This window comes from Poecilia reticulata, chromosome 2 (genome assembly GCF_904066995.2).
Source record: "Poecilia reticulata chromosome 2, P_reticulata-male-v2, whole genome shotgun sequence".
NCBI lineage: Eukaryota > Metazoa > Chordata > Actinopteri > Cyprinodontiformes > Poeciliidae > Poecilia > Poecilia reticulata.
The window spans coordinates 37273965-37293636 of record NC_088831.1 but is presented as its reverse complement, the minus strand read 5'-3'; the positions used below and the strand labels follow the sequence as shown (position 1 = coordinate 37293636).

Sequence of the window (19672 nt, the reverse complement as noted above, 5' to 3'; positions counted from 1 at the left end):
TTGAATGGTATTTGTTTTCAATTTTGCAGATCAAACTAAAATAATGAGTTTACTAAGCTTTTTCTTAGTGATTAGAAATCATGAAGAGGATCTAATGGTGGATTAACTACCAAAAAAAAAAAAATCTGCATTTGATATTTTAGATTTTTTTTTTTTTTACATGGTGTTTCTGTGACAGTCCAAAGCTTTGAATTTCTGTTGCTTGATCTTGTTTGGAGAGATTACAGTTTTGGCTTTGGTGATTTTTCTGTGTTTTCATGGTGCTGAATTTTGTTTAATGAAAAAATATGTAGAGAAGAAGATGGCTTGGTGCCTGGACGTGGGGAGCCAAATGCACAGTTATTGATGGACGGTCCAATTTTGTTCGAGCTTTGGCGTTTTATTCCAAAGTCATTTTTAAAATAAATTCAGTGTGCACACAAATCTCAACATTTGGCAATCCAACAAACTTATTAGCGGTAATATGAAGCTGCCAGCCTTTACAGTTCCACCAGCTCTGCAGGTCTGTACTTTCAAGATTTAATCTATTTTACATGTAATTGAAGTCATTTGTATTTCTTCTTACTGCTGCCTTTCTCTCACATTTCTATCACCAGAATGTACTCTTTGTTCGGTTGACTGAACAACCCACCCTGACTCTTGCACACCCATATGCCAATTAGACACCTCTAGCTGCTGATTACAACCCTTTCTCTCTTGCGGCACTGTTTGGAAAGCATACCTGACTGCTCCTAGATTACATCCTCCCTCCAGCCTGTCTAATTTGACTATTCACAGGACAAGCAGTTCTCTCTTTTAGGCTAACAGAGCACATTAGCACTAATTAGGAAACAAGATCTGGAACAGAAACAACCTATAAAACATGCATGTCCTGGAAGAATGCCAGTGTTCATTTTCAGATGGACATTTAATTTAATCCCAGGACCAGATTTGCTGTTTTTTTGTTTGTTTGTTTGGGGGGTTTTTTGCAAAATTTTGCTACAAACTTTTTCACATAAAGCTCAGGCACAGATTCATTCAATCAAAGTATAATACTTACTGCCCCTTGAACAAATTCCTCAAGCTGTGCCAGACTGTGTCTTAACAGTAGTTTGCAATTAGTTTTAGGCCTGGTCTTTAACAGGCTTTTCTAACGCATAAAGGTGTTTTGATCTAAACCATTATATCCTGTCCTGTCATAGCTCTGGTTTATGTTTCAGGTCATTGTCTTGTAGGAATGTAATCATTCTCCGCAGTCTCAAATCTTTTGCATTTTCTATTGGGTTTTTCTCCAGGACAGCCTTTTCAGCTCCATCCATCTTCCCAACAACTCTAACCAGCTTCCCTGTCCCTGCTGAAGAAAAGCATCCCCATAGAATAATGCTGTTACCATGTTTCACGGTAGAAATGGTGTGTCAATGGGGATGTTCAGTATTGGTTTTCTGCCGCATATAACATTGTGCATACAGAATAGAAAGCTTCATTTTTCTCTGATTCGGACAGAGAACCTCCTTCCGGATGTTTGCAGTGTCCCTAACTGGCTTTTTTGTAAACTGCTTATGGGGCTTATCAGAAGATTATTTTAACAATAGCTTTCTTTTAGCCTCTTTTTGATCAATTTTACAAGGAAGGAGTGATTGAGAAAGAGGTGCTTAAGTAGTGGGAGGTTGAATGCTGAAACAATGGACCTGGTCTGACTGGCTAACTGATTGTAGGTGTGAGTGGAAAAAGCAGAAGACAGACTGAGGAGTGGGAGAGAGAGACACACAGGTGGTGAGGAAGAGTACACCGGGGGACAAGCAAATTAATCTTATAGGAAAGCAAACTAAAAATAATAAACCTGAGTAAGAATAACTAGACACAACAAATTAGCATAATAAACTAGAATCACTAAGAAAAGACTGAACTAAAAACAACAGCAACAAGACTGATCTAACCAAAATAAAAAAAACTGACAAATAATTAAACTAGAATCAAATCAAACTACAAAACAACCGAAGATCCTAACATTAAGTGTGTGATAAAATGCTAAAACAAAAAAGAAAACTGTTCCAGGGGTACAGATAATGTCCAAGGCACTATAAAGAGAAACACATGGATTAAATTTCTTTTTTGGAAAAGACCAGCTCCTAAAGCAGTTAAATATCTAGGTCAAAGGCACCATGCCAGGCTCTCATTGGATGGAAAAAACCTGGAGATCAGCAGCATGGCTAGGATGATGCTGCGCATCGCGTTGGAAACTACATGATCTGAAGGAATGCAATCTGTCGCCCTGTCTCCTGTGGTCCTGGTTTGGTGCCCACTCACTGGACTCAGTCAGCGAAAATCCTGCAGTTATCATAAGGGAACAGATGCACAGAACTCCACAACCCTCTGTTTCACAGGTGGTCACAACAATTAAGACTTGATGAGATGTTTCCAAATAAAAGAAAGAAGCTAATTTGGTTTGCCAAGGCTCTAAAGAATCAACATGTGATCCTCCAGCCTCTCTTTAAATAAGCCAGACACTCTGATGAATTCAAGTGGAAACAAACACATTTCTCTACAGCCTGAGATGCAACCTTCATCACTGGATTTCCACAAAATTATTTAGCCAACCAGGTCTTTCTGTCTTTACGTTCTCTGTTGATATCCGCGCTTCTGTTCCTGTCTTGTCTTTGCAGTCTGCCTTCAGTACGGTCTGGTTAACAAGGCTGTAAGTATTTTTTCCACATTGTTGTGCATGTAATTGCTTTTGATTGCTAGCAATAAAAACACGGCAACCCATCCTACTCCATCCCTCATCTCTCCTTCACAGATGCAGTCACTGAAAGGAATGACCATGAAGCACAGAAACGACTATGATGCAAACTTCAATGTCTTTTTGTCTCGTTTTTTTTTTGGTGAGCATTGGTGAGCTAAAGGTTTTGTTTTGAATTCTATGATTTTGAAGTTTATGGCTTTTGTGTAAATTTTTTATGTTGCAATTATGTCTCTCTGTTTTTATTGTTCTGTCTCAACAGCATGATGTTTGAAACCCAAGATATTCAGGGTTAAAGGAGAATTTGATAATCAAAATACAAACATCATCTACTGTTAAATCAAAGTTTGAACTGATTGCTGGGTCATGTAATTTCTTTTGTAAATCCTGCTCTATACAAATATTGTCCATCTCTGCTATATCCATAAGCTACTATATTCATAATGTAGTGTTGACTAAGAAAAAGCTAAAACAAAATAAAAAAATTTAAAAAATAAAAAAGATTCAATGGGTTTCCAGATGATTGTGAACTTAGTATTTAGTATTTAGTATGAGGATAAAAAAAGCTACTGTTTACTTATTAGGGGCTCTTTTCCCCTCTTGACTTTCATTAAAAAAAGGACGAGAACAGGATATCGACAGAATCAGAAAAACACAAATGTATTCTAACCTTTAAAACACGGTAAGTCCAAATGAAAATGTTTAATGCATCACATTTTAGATTTTCGCCGTGCATAATGCCTCTTGTCCAGTGCTGGAGATAGGCACCAGCCCTATTTTGGAATAATGCATGATATATGAAACCCACCTGTGCAAGGTGACCTCCAGTCATCCCTTTGGGTGATATTGTTAGTAGAGTTGCGGATGACTCTGGGCAGTCCTTCCAGAGAAGACTTTAGCCGAGCAGAGAGGAGGCGTCTGAAGATGTTAAGTCTGGCAGGGATGGTAAATCGCCTGTGCCAGGCCTTCTGCTTGCAGCATCATGCAATAGCTTAATCTGGTACGAATGAATGCGTGGTAGGCTGGGACTATGTCACACCTCCTGCACCTTCAAGGTGCTAAGTCTGTCAAGCGCCCACTCACTCAAGTACCAACTGGGGATGGTCCAACCAGCATGGGCAGCTGTAAAGAGTCTGAGGAGAATAAAAACAGAGAAAAATAAAACAGATATAAACATCTGACCAGAGACTAGTAAAACTGCTGCAAAGCTACAAACGTCGAAAAAAAGAATGAAAAATGGATTGTAGATGATTGTGACCCCTGAGTTCAGTGTTCTTTATTTTGTACACCATCAGCAGAAACTAGGCTAAAACTATGACTATTTGCAATTCACTCATCCTGTTTTGTCATCCAATATAACGCTACAGTCTAGTGCAATGCACACACACACAGTTTTGCGCATGAAAAGAAGTATTAATATTACGTTTTCAGGTTTCAGATTTACTGCAGCACTACAGAAGACAAATCATGTCACTTGAGCATCATTTTAATGAAGCTCTGGATGTTGTTTATGAATCTTTTCTGAAGCAGCATAAGGAAGAGTCTCATATTTATTCCTTAAAACACATTCTGATATCAAAGACAAGAGTTGAAGCTTTGGGGGTTTTGCTCTTTGCTATTCAGTGATTAACTGTCAGCCCTGTAGCCAAGGCTGTTCATCGAGCTCACCCACAAGAAACTGATTCTATTAACACTCTCTGCCTTTAGGTCCCATCCACTCCCTAGTACTGTGAGCAGCTCTGCAGTCTGCTTTCCAACTGACCTGACTGTTCACGGCCCTGAGATCCCCAGATCCCAATGACCCAGAACTTATTACTTAAAGCTTTTAAGGGCATTTTCTTTGCCATTCTATTGTTGTTCAAATTAGCTTGTGTCTGCAGCTGCACTTCTCGGCTTGCAGATGGCTAACAAACAGGATGAATGGAAGCTACGATTGAGGATGGAGCAATAAGGTGAAAACAAACCAATTTCAGCTGCGGACAAATAGTTAATTTAATGTAAATCTGTGTATTACCATGAAACTATCGGTCTTTTACCAATACATTTAGAAAAATTGAAGACAAAACAAAAATCTAGTTTCCTTTTGCTACTTTGTATGTGCAGTATTTGCACATAGAAATACTGCAGTCATTTAGTTATATTGAAAGAGTGATGGTTTATATTTTAAGTCATATAGCACCATTACAGCTTTGCTTCAAAAGTAGTTCTGGGTATTAATGTTATGTTATAAAAAATATTTCTAATCTATCCATTGACTATTAAAATAAATTAAATAAGTCTAAGCTAATAACATAAAGCATACTACCATTTATTTGATTACTGATGCTAGATTTAAAGGGCTTTTTTAATGTTTTGTTTTGAATAATGTCTGCATCTGACCATGTGTTGTTTTGAGTCTAAAACATTTAGAAATGCATAACTTTACACTTGTTAAATAGCCTTCCCATTTTTTCCATCCTTACCACCCCATCTTAACAGTCTGTATTCAGATTTAGCAGCTCTGCAGAAGAAGAGAAGAATGTAAATATAAGCATCCAAAGATAATTATGACACTTTGTTTTAATTGTAAATCGTGTAATTATAAATGCAGCTGAAGATGTAAGAATTATAGCAGTGTTGCACATTGTGTCACATTGTGCCTGTTTGGTTTATTTTAGCATACGTATTTTAAGCAAAAATAGATATAAACGTTTAAGTAAAAGCATTCTGGGTGGGAACATATCTGTTCCAGCGGACACCAGATTTAGACTGGAGCCCCCAAAAAGAAAAACAGAACTGAAGCATTTCTACTTTAATTATACGATTTAACTGCTGTGGCTTCACCTCGTAGTCAGAAGTCAGAGTTAAAAGTTGGCTTTACTTAATAGCAGCGCCTTTGCTTTGCAGTATCTTTGTTGTTTTCCGTTTCATCACACTGTGTGCATGTTTTCAGTGTCGCCCGTCATTTTCTGAAGGTGTCTTTCACTTCACGTGTGATGCTGTTGCAAAATATTAATTCTGTTTTTGTTTCAACTTCCAGCTTAGTAAACTAGACGCTGACAAAATATTCCCACTGCAAAGGTTAGATCTTAGTTTTGAATATGATAAGCTGAAAAGACAGACAGCAAAGTGAAGCTGATATATTTCTGTAATCTGCACCACACTGGGAAATGAAGACCTACATATGTTGCTGAATTAAGAACACAATAGTAGCACAGAATTCAAATAGCACCATTGCAATCTTATGCTCATATGCTCAATGTGTTATAAGCCTGGCGGGCCACCAGGCTTTACTTGTGCCCTCACTAGGATAAGCATTGCGTGTTTATTCAAGTCTTGTTAAAATGTTTGCATTTTTTTAAGACCTTCTTGTTCAGGTATTAATCTTCCAATCTTTTAATAACACATAATTATCAAGTGATATTTTTAAATGTCCTGTAAACTTAAAAAAAAAAAATTAACTCATAGACATAAAGGGCAGCAGAATTAAAAACTGCCCTAGCACCCAACCACTGGGCTTTGCAAGTTTTCTGGGGGAAACCTTGTCTCAAAACTGGCACATCCCTGAATTTTCAGTTTTGATATTGAAGAAAATACTTTAATGTTTCAGAGTAGTTAAGGACTATTATTCATATGTAAAAGATGATATTTGAAATTCTTAAACTTTTCTCTTTTCTTTTTTTTTTTTTTACAAGACCACGCATAAGACTTAGTTGCAATGCTTTATCAAAAAACCACATACATTTACTGCAGGTCCTTTTTGGAGTTCTTTCAGAGACCAAAAATATTTTTTCCAGGCTGTCGAAGTGATGCACATGACACTATCTGAAAAGGGTAGATATCTCCACCCTTCCAGTCTCAAACAGTCCGCCTCCCAAAGGCAGCTGCTCCTGGAACTGAGGTTATCAACTCAATCAGCTGCATGTTTATCACTGTTTTTTGAACATACCATGCTTCTTTCACCCCGTCTCCCTGTGCTGCAGGTGCAGAGGTATTGCTAGTTAAGGAAGCAGACAGAAGAGCAGGACTGATGCCAGGAGGAGAATTTTTAAAAAGTTCCACACCTGCAGGCTCACCAACCACAAATATCAATTAAATTAAATGAAACACAAAATCAGGCTGAATAAGGTTAAATGGCTCATATTGTAAAGGTGCCATCTTTTGTTTCCTACATCAATATCCAGCAATGATACACCAGAGTGTCATTACAAGCAGGGTGTGCACCCTGAAAGATGGATGCAAATTCATCAAATACATTTCTGTTTATTATTAAAAAAAAAAAGACAGATTGATTCCTGGGTTGCAAACTTTACATTACAGCAAAGCTTATTTTTCTTTTTTCCTTTTTAAAAAGTCGAATATTTCTTTTATAGTTTTAAATAAGAGTACCAAACTTGGATATGATGTGTCAAATGTAAAGGACTGCCTTCAACATCCAGACCTCAGAGACTGATACAACTAGATAATGCAAGACTGTCTCATCTTTTCAAAGAAAATGCTATTACATTTTGAAACTGCTATGTCTCACGAGATGTCCTCTGCTAAGTACGTATGCCTTGGGCAAAGAAAAATAACTATGAACAATGGTATACATATGCTGCTATATCTACCATACAATTTGGTTTTCCTCTGGGCTGCTTAGTTTAAATGACTCACACTTAAAATAAGTGATTTCAGACTCTAAAGAACCCCCCTGCGCTTTAGGAGAGGTACGTTGGGATAAGATATTTGTTAGCTTGAAACATTAAAGAACAGAGATTTCCCTCTTAAAAAAATCAAACGTTACAACTGCCATAATAAAAACATAAAAAGCAATTTTAAAAAATGGCTTATGCTTCTAGGTAATATTTGGAGTGAGTAAGAAATGAATAAATAAAGGGTGCCAGCCTTAGTTCAGCTTCAGAAGAGAGAAACATCATAATTAAGACAATGTGCAGAAGCACCAGAACGATAGAGACAGATCCCAGCTGCAGCATAAACAACTCAGGCGTTCCAGGAGGGTCAGAAACTCATACCTAAGTGCTTAATTTAAATCAGAATGCCTTACTTTCGGCCTTATTTTTTAACAAATCACTACTGAAATATTAAAGATAATTTTTGTAGCTCCCTTTGGATTTATGTACTGTATTTTCTTCATATCATCACCAGATGTTGTCAACTTCTGCACTTAGTTTAGGCTTAGATACTTTCCATTGTAATTACCATTGTAAACAAGTGCAGTATACAATACATTAAATGTTATTTTACTTCCCAAACAGTTTGGAAGCAATTGTAGGCTGGTACTGAAATACATCGCTGACTTTCATCACAAAATACAAGCCCAGTTTGCATCAAAAATGCTTATTTTACATAGTAGCTATACAAAGGCTCTTGGATAAGCTAAAAATTAAAGATGTCCTGCATGATAAGATTAATTTAAACTACAGTTTGTAAGCTACTGTCAGTATGTCTGCTAACCTGCCAACCTCAGACTGGCAACCTGTGTAAATAATCTGACTGATTAACCAGCTAATATCAGGTTGTCAAAAACTGCAAGCATTAATCAGCATGTTTACCAAATGTACTCAGAATCCAAATAAAACAATCCATCTAAAAATATGTTATATAAGCAGCATCAAGTAATGAATACTTTTCTGTTTTAAATTAAATAAGGAAGCCCTTAAGATAGATTTTGTATAACTTTGTGTCATTTTTGCAGTGTTGTGGTATTTGTGGTATGTCCTGGCCCATGTCCTCTGAAGATGAACGGTGAAACTGATCACATTAGTCACATCAAATATAGTAACACGAAGGAAATATTTACACCATGATGCCTTAATGCATGTTTTAATAAGTCTTACAAATTCTTGTTCAGTCTTGGTTAGTGCTTCACTCGAGGTAGAGACAAATAAATCAAGCAAAGCTGTATTAAAATTCCATCCCTTCTGCTGCACGGCATTCGGATGAGAAAAAGAAAGGAATAACTGCCCAGAGTGACTGATCCCAGCTCAGCCTCACATCTTTAAAAAAAAAAAAAAACTGGAGAAATCCAGAGAGTCAGAAGCAGCCATGCATTTTAAAGACATGTGGATGTACTTCAACATTAACAGACATGGGTGTTTGAAAGAGAAAAACACCTTGATGCACAAAGCATGCTTCAGGCATGTTAAAAGGTGTTAAATTACACAGCTAGATAGTCATGCACCATTTACTCTTGTACACACCTTCCCCACTCAATGTAGGCTCATGATTCAATGGCCCTTGGAGAAATCTGACACTAATTGATGCAATGCCTAAAACAAAGTCAGAGAGCACCGTCTCGTTAGCGCCATAATTCTCGCTGAATATTTTTTTCCCACCATAAATTTTTCATCAAAGATATGGGGGAAAAAAATCTGGGATGTTAAAGCAGTGTGGAACAATGGGAGCACCAAAGCTCCACAATAAAAAGTATTTATCTGTTTTGTGGAATACACTGCTTCGCAGAAGGATAAATCGCCCTGGAACACTTTATGTTTTGCCACATAACAAGCACAAACTTGTATACTAATTTGGTGTTTTGTGATTGTATTCAGGACATCTTGAAAGGTTTTCACTTGGTTCATATTTTTCTCTATTTTTGGGGGGGGATGCTGTTCATTCTAACATTACTTTAAACTTCTCCGCAGCTTATATGTCATGTGTGATCTTTGATATTCATGATGCCTTTTGTTCAATGTTCTGAAGAAACCCAGAGTCAGAAGCAAACCTAAAAAATACTTCATATAACGGTTGCATTCTATAATGCCAAACATTTCACTGTAATATCAGTGCCTCCTTAATAAAGATTTTACTTTTCTACAAAAAAAAGTGCTGTTTTGAGTAAATATATTACAAAAAAAAAGCATTTCCTTGTACTTTACAATTATGCACTGCTTTATGTTGGTGTACGACAAAAATATATTAAGACATATTTTTGTGGTATCAAATAAATGTATAAATTTTTTATCATTATATTTTAAATAAGTTGCACTAAGAACTGAAAATCTATCTAGCTCTCACCTTCATGATCCCAGACATAATAGACAGGATATAAGGAGTGGCTAAGGTAATAGAGCTACAAAATTAGTGAACAAAGTAGAAGAGAATGAAAATGACAGCTTGAAAGAGTCAAGTCCCATATAATCAGATTTTTGTTGTGCAGCTGTTTCACCTGGCTTCACTGCCCCAACCTCCCGTCTCATTAAAAAAAAAAAAAAAAAACTTATAATTACCACAGAACAAGCTGTAATCCTGGTCACTCTATCTCCATTTTTTTCAACTGATAGTCTCCTCTCCTGGGACTAGAGCATTCAGGTAACCGTATCCAAGTCCCAAGTGCCTTAGATCCAGAAGGGATTGTTGCCCAGAAAGGGAGCCATCACTGTGAGCATAGAGGAGCAGCATGACAGCGTCAGGATTCATTTTTGAGGAGGCCTGCTTGCTGAGGCTGGCAGATAACATGGGTCAGTAGTCTCAGAGACACCTGGACCCTGAAGCAACGGGTGTCCTTCTGGAAAATATCTGTTAATGCACCGTGGGTGGTGGTGGTGGTGGTGATGTGTATTCACATGTATATATGCGTGTGTTCGTGCGTGCAGTCGCATACGTGTGTGGGTGGGCTGGAGGAGGAGCTGATACTTGCTTAGCCCGAAGAGGCTATGCAGAGACGACTGAAACCTGGGAAAAGTCAATATGCAGAGGGGGGAAAAAAATTGAGAGCAAGAAGGGAATCAAGGGTGAAATTAAAACCCTGCTGCAAGTGATAAGTTGTTGTGATGTGAAGTCTCTTTATTTATTCAAAAGAAAAGAACTTTGAATCCAGGTTCCACCATGACAGAGCAAGGCAATGTTACATGTACATACGGGAAATGAATCCCTCACTTCATTGTTTATTTAAAGAGTGTGCTGTAACTTAGTTTTTTTATGACATTTATATTGTTACGTCAAGCCTCCTATAATTGTACATTTAGAAATGCCTTAGCTAAACTGTACGTGTCAAGTGCTCAATTTGTACTTGCACAGTTTGCACTTGTTGAGTGCAAACTGTGCTTACTGCACTTGTTGATTGTCCTCAACAAGCACTTTCACATGAACAAATACAGAGGTTTTCTTTTGCAAAACGACTAGTTGTTTACTTTGGATTATATACAGAAAAAAATATTTGTGGCGTAAAATATATACTCAGATAAGAACATGGAAGAGAATTTGAAAAAAGGTTTAGAAGCAAAAAGTCCTTCAATAAGACCATAAAAACTTAGGCAATACAACCAAATTTCAATGATCTAATCAAATTTCTATATGCTACTTCTCTACTGTCCGGAAATGTGGCTATGTGACTCTAATCAATTTCATCCACCCACAAAAGGTCATTTAACAGCTCATTTGGTTGGTCGGAGGTCATAATCGCTAATGTCTCATAAGAATTGAGTTATCCTCAACAAGTTCAGAACAATAATCAGGAAAAATCAGGTGAACATAAGATATGTACTAAAATGAACCTATGTGTGAGATTTATACATTTTATTTATCCTAATAACTTATGAATTACATAATTACAAATAAAATGAATAGACAATGGTTCAAGTTCATGGTGTTCAATGGCAATTAGTTGAAACTAACTATAGGTATAAAGGGGAAAGTTAACCTGTAGGGTAACTCCAAAGAACCATTGAGTACATCCTGACATGGATGAATCAAACTGTGAGATGGTGGGGAAAAAAATTACAGCTCATTCTCACTTAAACTAAAGTACAAATTATCAGAAGATCTCCAATTTCTCCAGTTAATAAAAAAAAAACCTCTTAGCACTATCCAACAGGCGCACTAATCACTGACTATTAGAGAAAAGTTAAAGGAAACCATCAAGGAAAAAAAAATTTGACTGAAAATCAGCTTAACTGCGTAGACAAGCAATGTTTGACATTTCCACCTTAAAAGATGAATCTAAAGCTCTCCAGTTCACAATTTGAGGGACTTAGTGGGAGCACAGAGGAGCTGTGTTTTAAGCAGGGCTTGATATATAATTCTACCAAGAGATAAGATCTCTGAGCAGTGCACTGAAGGAGTTGTGCACCAGACTGGATGATAAGTTTGTTATTTCAAAGATTAAGATAGTAGATCCATGAATATGTACAAGAAAGCCTGTTTAGCTCCTTTTACTGGGAACTATGGTTTCGGGCAGAAAGAGCACCAAGATAAATAACTTCCTGTATTGACTGATGACTGCCAAAGGGTTCAAACCTTAACCTCATTGAGCCAGCTCACTTTAAGAGAATAAACTCTTCAGAAAGGTTCAATACGTGTCAGGAGGAGAGACTTAAATAAGAGTTACACGCTTATATTTCCCACTAAATGCAGAAAAAATGAGATTATTTCTTTAAAATAATGACAAATCCTGAAATAGCACAAACGATTTGCCAGGTACCACAGTGAATTTAAATAGAAATTATTTTAAAAGCAGTGCCTGACCCAGTTGTAACAGACAGTTGATATGCTCTACAAGAGGAAAAAAAAAAGGCATCACTGCAAGTTTCTCATCACTCAAGAGTGTCAGTATCATCCAACGCTGATGAGCAGGAAATGGAGAAGATAGAAACCAATTTGTCACTCACTATGGGTGTTTATATAGAGGCGTAGCCAGAAAGAGAATAAGTGCTCTGTTTTGGCAAAGACAATTAGGCTCTTTTCTGTGTGATCAAATTCCACCGAGCAGTATTTGTTTCTCAAACATATCAGAAGAATACACAATCATTTGAGAAGTTTGTAGTGATTGCATCAAATTCGTCATGTCTCACATGACTTAAAAAACAAAAGCCGGATACATGCTTTGGTTGAAACACCCACTTAAGCACATTGTGAAGAAATGTTTCCTAAGAAAATGAGATTCTGATGCTGATAGAGATTTTTAATATCAGTTCTTCAGGATTAAAATTTGTTTTTACTACACTAAATCAACTTCATATATATATAGTTTTCATTTATATTGCCACTAAGGTAATGGTTTACAATGCGTGTTGGTAATTCTACCATATCAGTTGTGTCTTAAAAATGCATTATAACACAAAATCTAAGATTTTATTTGATAGATTGACAGTTTGTAACTCATAACTGTGGAGTGTGAGAAAATCATAAATTTTGAATCACAGTTCTGATTCAACCAAGCTGAATCAAAACTTTTTTGATTTACCTGCAATAACAGCTGTAAGCCTATTGGGGATGTTCTCTAATGCATTTGCAGACTGTAAATTTTGTCCATTTTTAGAAAAATAGCCCATTTCAGTAAACTTGGATGGAAGGAATTTGAAGACCAGTTTTTAACTTTTGCCACAAATTTGAAGTTGAATTTAGGTTTGGCCATCGGCCGGGCTATTCAACCACAAAATATACTTAGATATAAATTATTTTATCTAATCTTTCCTTGTATGTATCTCAAACTATAAATAATTTCAACCTGTTGACCATCCAACAGTTGTCAACAAATTCTCTGGCTAAAGAGATTATGCACTACTTAGTGTGTTTCACGTAAAACCCCATGAAAATACATAGATGTGCATGGTTGTAACATGACAAAATGGTAAAAAGTCCTAGTGGTATTAAAACTTTTCCAAGACATTGTAAGCAACAGTGGAAAAGACTGGTATTAGATAAATGCTCAAATCTCTTCCTTTTCATTCATCAGCACAGCAGGAGCACTTGTCTGGGATTCAGATGCATCATGTTAAAGGGAAGCTGGGAAATGTTGCATAAAGTTGCCTCTAGAAAACGCCGTTCTGAATTTATTTGCTGTGCTTTGTACATTTTGGTCAGGATGTGATGTGCAAGGAACCCTTCCCCTGCATTTGAGCAAGTTCCAAAAATTGAACGACAAAACTAAGACAAAATCAAAGGAAATGCCAGCAGTTATTGGAGTGAAAGCCAACATATTATATCAAGAAAACAAACTAAGCGTATCATTCTCCCATTCAGTCAGATGTAAGAAGGGTATTACATTGATTGTTACTCTTTTAGTGTTATTCAGATTTTTTAAAAAAAAGGACTCCAGTGAGAAAAGAAAAAAAAACAATGAGGCCAGTCACATTAAATTAGTCTGAGACAAGAACAAAATCTCCAACACCGTCTTGAAATGTAATCTATTGATCTGTGGCCTGGGGCGTGCCAGGCCGCTACCAGACATTTCTCATCCTCACCTTCTTCATTACATCCATAATTTTTTTTTCTCTTTCATTCACAGAGTACTGTGCAAAAGTTTCAAGTTCTACTCTATCTCTATCTTGTCAAAAATGGACACGAAGGGGGTTTAGGTAGAGTTTAAATTCAAAACAACTGTCATAAAGAAGACAACAGGTTTTTCTTCCGTCAGTAAAACAACATTGGTAAACCTTTACATTAGTACAGAAATCTTTTCTCTTAGGTGCCCATCCCATATCTACTAAATATGCAAACATAGTTTAGTTTTGAAAAGAATATAGGATACACGCACATAATTACACGTAAGGTGCAATTAGAGTGGCCTACTATCCTAACAAGTGTGTTTTTAGATTGTGCGAACAAAAGAAATCCATATTTCACAACCATTTTGAATTATTCACCAAGCAGGAAATCACAAATTAAATGCAGATGCAAACATAACATTAATTCAGCAGATCAGAACAATTGTCACCTACTTTAGGCTCAGCCTTTCTCATGCCTCATTCTAAGGAGTTGGGTTATCCTGAGCTAACTCTGTCTATAGGTTTAGCATGCTGGAGGACAAACATACCACTTTTCCATACGTCCTTCTTATAGAGATCTATAAAAAATTAACTGAATTGAATTTTGCATCAGCTTACAATTCTGTATTCAGCCACAAACATACCAGATGCAGTCAAGCTGTCAAAAAGATTATTTTAAGAATAAAATAACATTGCCTGACCTGATAAGGCTTTTCTTATTTTTTTTTTAAAGAATAATATGTCTGAAATTAGTAATGCTGCAAGGAATGCCTTTGTAACAATTGGTGAAAAAAAAAAATCTCGCCTGGGTTGATGTGCCAATAGTCCAGTGTAAAGACTGTGGTGGAAAATTGGCTCAAATGAACAGTAGAAAATGACTGCAATTCTACAACAATGTAACAAACTTCATATAGCAAAATAAGATGAGCTAAAGGTAAAATGTACGTACTAGCTTGCAAAATATACAGTATTTCATCATTCAATAGGTGCAGCCAACACTGAATCAAACTAACAGAACCAAGCAGCAGAGGCCCTCCTACCTAAAATAACTAACACATTGGCATAAGATGAAATAATAACATTTATTGCAGAAATCCAAAAGACTTAACCAAATTCTGCTGGAACCACAACACCAAGTAATGCCCCGGATTTATCTGACTATTAGAAGCTCCGCAAAATCTTACAAATATCACTGTCCATAGATCTGGGTCAAAAACAGGACTTCAGGTCCTACAACAATTCATTAGAATGGTCAATTGGCCAATTGGCCATTTAACCCCGCAAACATCTTGATATCAACCAAACAATAATATTGTAACAGCAGCAGAAACTCAAATTAGGCAACAAGAGCATCATAATTATTAACAATAATACAAAAAAGAAATCTTAGGAATATTTATCCAGAGCAGCAGCATGCTAACCAGAGCAATATAAACATCAAATAAATCACAGCAACTAATTATCAGCGAAAAACAAATGACAGCAGTGATGAATAGAAAAACTAAACAACGGAAAACACGAGCAGAGAAATATGGTAGCTAAAACTAAACAAAACACGCAGAGAAACAAAAGTTGTAGCTTACCGATCGTATGTGAAATCCCTTGACCACCATCGTCGCCATTATCAACTTTATCACTAACGGTTACTTTTTTTCCCTCTCCACATCAGTGAGGACTGCGCCGCAGCGCCCCCTATGGACGATCCGCCAAATGTGACTTACCCAACCCACTACTGTGCCACCAGGACAATGCGCATAATTGACTTAGTTTCTAACCATATATTAAACAATCTATATTAAGAAATGGTTTTAAAAATGGTTTTAATTGTATATACGTTTGGTTTCCAAATTATTTTAAATTCAATTTGTTAATAATAATTTTGTATCAACGTTACCACAGCCACAAAAATAAATGCTTCTCCTCTAATCTTATGATCAGCCGGCACTGCCCATCACCTAGCAACGAAAACCGAGCCCAGCTCCTCACCTAGCAACCCAAGCACAGCTCTGCAAGCACGTTTGGTCAGCTGATTTTACAGCTGTATGTGCTGTACAATTGGAGCTGGAAAAGACAAATGTTTTATTGTTTTCTTACAACTGCCATCTGTCAAATCACTGTCCTCTTTAGAAGTTTTTAACTATAAAACTATAAAACTGGGGCAACCGCAGTTTTTACTTCAGCTTCCCTCCTGTCACATGCCCTGGTCAAGGCACTTAACCCTAAGCTGTGCATATTGGTGTATAAATGTGTGTCCAAATGGATGAATGTGACTAGTGTAAAGTGCTTTGAGTGGTCAAAATCAGTGGAAAAAAACATTTACCATGCAGCAGCTGTAAATTTTTTATGCATAAATTTTGTTATCTACTTGTAAACTTGTAAAATATTTAAATGTTTGAGGTTAGTGCAATAGTATCTACTTTTGAGCTACATATTTTCTGCCAGACTAGCAGCTGTAAAACATTTAGCTCAAAGGTTTTCTCAAACTCTGATTCTCACACATAGTGCAGTAAACCTAATACTAAAGTACACCTGGTCTTTAAGAATGTTTGTGCCATCTGCTGACATTATATTTCCTTGTGATAAAGAGCCAGGAGGGCATTGACAGAAGATGTCTGACATATAATTTAATTCTGTTGACATAAATTTTTAAGCTGGGTCATGTTGCTCATGCTTCTAAAATCATCCTAAGTATTCAGGCTAATGGGAAAAGTAGGACTCCTGCATCAGACTTGGATATGACATCATGGTGATCCAACAGCATGGAATACAGCAAAATATGGAACAAGCACGCATAATCTACATCTCTAATTCAGCACTCATTGGGAGTGATCCGCAACATCATAATTCTTTAACATCGCTTCGCTCTCAGGATAAGGCAGATTTTCGACAGATCTTTTTCACGAAAGCAAGTCTTTGTATAGAAAAATGCTTGTGACGCCGGTTATAGAAGGCAGAATCTGTTACAGCAAGCCAAACAATGCCAGCACTGGGTTTATTGTGTTCAGAAGCAACGCGGTTTTCTGATTCATGAGAATGACGTACTGATCCCCTGCCACTAAACCGGAAAATCTTGGATCCCCCAGTTGGAAGTGAAAATTGGAGGATGATTCGTGACTCTTTAAGGTGTGAGCATTAAGATGAAAATTTGTGCTAGTGCAGGTGCTGGAAATGTGATAATTCTGAATAATTGTACAAAAGAGTTTATAAATACAAATCTGTAAAAATATTTATCAAGTGAAATAATAAAAATTCACTTCCAAGCACATTTTTGAAAGAAAGAATTGTGTCCAGATCATCAATGCATAAATATATCCTGTGAAGTCACACAACCATGTTGCACACACAAACAAAAAAGGATAGTTAGATAGCAGGAGCACACAAATTCATAAGTTTAAAGACAAATATTCTCCAATATATGGCTTAAATGAAAAGTTAAACTGGTCAAATACTCGACAAATTGGAAAAATACATTCAAGAATGTTCATGGCAGTGAGTGAAGTGAATATCTGGAGTAATATAAAAGAAGAAGAAGATATAAAAATGAAAATCTGGCATAAAAAAAACACAAATAAACCTGCATGATTTATTTGTATTTTGGTAGCTCACTCTTTGGTGGTATACAGCCTGTAGTTCACATTGATAATGATTAAATATACTATGATACACTTTCCACAAAAATAGCTGTGCTGTCCTGTCCTCTAGCCCACTGAATAACTGTCAGATTTTATGTCATGATTGTGACCAACATCATCTCATTAGCTCACAAGTTGAAAATGCTGGTTTAAGAAAGGATTTCATCCCACAGCAATGTGCTAAAGAGGATTTGACAGGCTTCTGCGGTTGTTTACAGTTTATCACACACAACAATGAAAATCCTGTTTGTGATGTGGTTAAATTGTGAACCATTTAATTGCAAATATTTAAACAAATGTTTAGAGTGTAGACTGTAAACCTATTATGTGTCTATGTAATGAGATAATTATGTAGTTATCCATATTTAATATTTAAAGGAAATGTTAACTTCATACCTTTGAGAGTTCAGGAGGAATTAAAAATAAACAGGAACTAATGTCCAATTACTTCCTTTTATTCTCCTTGAACAGGAAAAAGATCAGTCTTATGATTTCTTTTTTAAAATATTACATAATCCCAGTTATAGATCATGACTGATATACAGCTTCTTTGTCACATTAACATGATGGCTTCACTGTATGTTAGATTGTTTGTGTTTATAAGCTTGTATATTTGAAATAAAACATTGGTTCATTGACTGATTCATTGATTCATTCATTCAATTTGTTCATTCATACATCCACAAGCTTCTGACATTCAGTTTTGCTGGAACACAAAACAAAGGAGAGGGATAAAGGTGCAGTTCCCTTCATTAACCTCCCATTCCCATGTAGATTCTCAAGAAAAGATTCAGGGGTTAAAACGGTTTTGCAATATGACTCATTGACTCTGTATCTGGGTGTTGTTTGTGCATGCCATGCCGTAATCTATGGCCTCACACATGGTGCTGAAATATCAGCACCCTAACTGGGTTGTACACTGATAAATCTATAGTGGTGTCCATTGTGCTGATCTAGCAGTCATTTTTGTTGCCGTGCCATCTTTTACTGCCAGCCTTCCAACTTGTTCTCTGAACTATCTGCTATAAACATACTTTCCAAAAAATGTGAGGCCTGGCTTGTTTTACTGCATATGTTATCGTTGGTGAAGTGTTGAAGAAAAACATACAATTTCTCAATTAGACCAACAGATGCCTTTACTCTGACAGAGCCAATGTTGTTTTAAAAGATCAAATCCCAGGGCTGATGCTGCATAAGGCTTTGTACTTGATGAGAATGTTCTTATCTGGTCCCAAGCATTGGGTCCTGATCAAGCATTGATTAAGTTATTGGCACCAGCGCTCTTTTTTACACTCATAATCAATATATGTTCTGATAAGCCTTTTTTGTCAGATTAAAAGAATGTTTTGAAGATAACAACTTTAAGCAGGTATTAAATCTAGCTTTCCTCAGGCCCACATTTCTCTATTAGAAATGTGTATTGTTGGTCTCATGTAATGTTCTAATCTTACATGGCAGAAAATTATCATAATTAATAAAGAAAGGCTTATTAATTATGTATTTTCTTGGAGCCTAGTCTCATTTTATAGCACAATGAAGTAACAACATTACCTTGCAGTTCCACTAGGTGTTTGCTAATTGCTGCGGCTGCCGCTAGTCTGGTGGAGTTTAATGGGGAAGGTCTGGGGGAGGGGTGAACTGTGAGACAGAAGGTCAGCTGGGGATGCAGCCTGTTTACACAAAGCATGAGTTTTGTAGAAATAAGTGGTGAGAACAAACATTTAGGCACCCCCGAATTGCTGCCAGGGGAGAGTCAGGGATTCGGGTACAATTTAATAATGACATGACAACATGGCATAAAGCTCAAAAAAGTTGATTTTATATAATACACCCTCTTTAAAAACCGCAGTCTGTGTGTAATTAATCCATTCATTAAGTGTTTCACTTAATGAATTGAGTTACTGAAATAAATTAACTTTGTAATAATCTAATTTGTTGTCTAATTGTCTAATTTGTTGAATCTTGCTGTAAATCCCAGTGATTGTCATTGTTGTGTTTATGATGATCCCCACCGAGCTGTTTAGCCACTAGCTTATACAAGTCAGTCTGTCTTTAGACGTATTTCGACTGGAATCAGACAATTTTCAGCATCATCAGTTCAAACCTGTCATTTCTGTTTAATGGAGCAATAA

General features: G+C 36.6%; 1 protein-coding gene across 5 annotated transcripts in view; it reads right to left on the bottom strand.

The window, feature by feature from the left end:
• thsd7ba (thrombospondin, type I, domain containing 7Ba) overlaps nucleotides 1-19672 on the bottom strand; it is a 203031-nt gene that overhangs the window by 156504 nt on the left and 26855 nt on the right. For 3 of the 5 annotated variants that reach the window (XM_081604542.1, XM_008403136.3, XM_081604543.1), the window contains exon 2: nucleotides 3528-3852. The gene's annotated coding sequence lies outside the window, so the exon portion shown is untranslated. Of the gene's footprint in view, nucleotides 1-3527; nucleotides 3853-9930; nucleotides 10089-15491; nucleotides 15561-19672 lie in introns of those variants that run through there. The other 2 variants (XM_081604540.1, XM_081604541.1) reach the window with 2 other exon arrangements.